This window comes from Octodon degus, unplaced genomic scaffold (assembly GCF_000260255.1).
Source record: "Octodon degus isolate 3935 unplaced genomic scaffold, OctDeg1.0 scaffold00027, whole genome shotgun sequence".
Taxonomy (NCBI): Eukaryota; Metazoa; Chordata; class Mammalia; order Rodentia; family Octodontidae; genus Octodon; species Octodon degus.
In genome coordinates this window covers 1,207,976-1,209,759 of record NW_004524603.1, presented here as the reverse complement: position 1 = coordinate 1,209,759, position 1,784 = coordinate 1,207,976, and positions in this window count along the sequence as shown.

Sequence of the window (1,784 nt, the reverse complement as noted above, 5' to 3'; positions counted from 1 at the left end):
CTCCCCTCTTCCCCCTCCCCCCTCCAAGGATTGAACTCAGGACCCTGCACTTGCCAAGCAAGTGCTTATTCTACTGAGCTATCTCCCCGGGCCCTACCCTTCTCTCTTAGGCTTTGGATTGCATCTTGGTTTTCCTTTGGCGTGGGGGATCAGATCTTCTGCCTTTATACCTGGTAAATAAGTGCTGTCTATGACTGAACTATACTCCTAGCCCCTATACCTTGGTTTTATTTAGTTTTTAAAATTTTAAATTTTTTTTTTTCAATGTATGTATTTAGTACAGGGTGTATAGGGTTTCACTACACAGATCAGATGCTAGTGATCTGTTTTTCAGCCTCCCAAGCGCTGGGATTTCAGGTGTGTGCCACCACGCCCTGTCTCTGCGTGCTCCAGGAGTGGGGCCAGCACTGCAGGCTCCCCATCCCCTGCGCCTGCATCAACAGGCACTTTATTTATTTTTTTACGGAACCAGGGATTGAACTCAGGCCCTTGAGCTTGCCAGGGAGGCACTTATTCTACTGAGCCATCTCCCCAGCCTCATCAACAGGCGCTTTAATCTTCTGAGCTATCTGGCTGGCCCTTTACACCTTGTGTGTGTGTGTTTTTTTTAAATACCTTGATTAAAAAAAAAAAAAAAAAGGGCTGGTGAGATGGCTCAGTGGTCTAAAGCACCTACTTAGAACAAGTTTAGCAAAGCACAGGGACCGCAGTTCAATCCCCCAGCACCACATGCCAGCCAGCCCTGCCCCCTGGTGGGCTGAGCTGGCCACACACACACAAATAAATAAATAAAAAAATTAAAAAAAAAAAAAAAAGCTTAGTGGTATATGACCAGGGACAGAGAGAATTGAATCTTGGAGCAGATTCTCATAGATAATGTAGTTTTCACATGAACACTGGGTGGCTGGTGAGGTTCCTGTTCTAGTTTTAGATTTAGAGGAATGCATTTCTCCATTCTAATGCTACATGCCTTTTATGTATTTTTCCATAATAGGGATGGAACCCAGCTGATATAGTGAGCTGTGCCCCTGGCCCTTCCCTTTGTATTTTTGATTTTGAGGCTGGGTGCTACAGAGCCACACAGGCTGGACTTCAGTGTCCATGCCTCAGCCTCTCATGCACAGTAGCTGAGATTAGAGGAGTTGCGTGTGCTGCGCACGCTTTGCTGATCAGCTGGAGGCTTGTCCCCTGCTTTGGTGCAGGAACTCAGCCCAGGCCCTCACATGCTGGCAGACTGCTGCCGAGCTGTGCTCCCTGTCCTTAAAGCCAGTGTTGGCAAACTCCATTTCCACAGTGGTTACAGAACAGGTGGCTGGTGGCAGGGTCCTGGCATGCTGGTCTGTGCTCTGGCAGATAACTTAGCTTTGTTGCAGTGACCTGCCAGGCTGGCTGGGGAAGTATGGGCAGTGGGGAAAGGTAAGGGCGTTATGTTTAATGTTTACTGCCCGATGACCAAGGACACTTCTTCCACAGATACATTCTGTGTGTGGTTTGTCAATGACCATGTGCCTATGTTGTGGACTTTCGGATCTGCAGACATACTTTGGAAGACAGATTGTGTTAATGTCTGGATGTGGAACGCTTCTCAAAGGAGCTTTCTGGCTAAGTTAATATTAATTTCACCAGGTAGCACATCTGAAGTTGTTTTTTTTTTTTTTTTTTTTTTTTTTGGTGGATCTAGGGATTGAACTCAGACCCTTGTGCTTGCCAGACAAGCATTTATTCTACTGAGCCAGCCCCCTGAAGTTGTGTTTGTTTGTTTGTTTATTTATTTATTAACTACA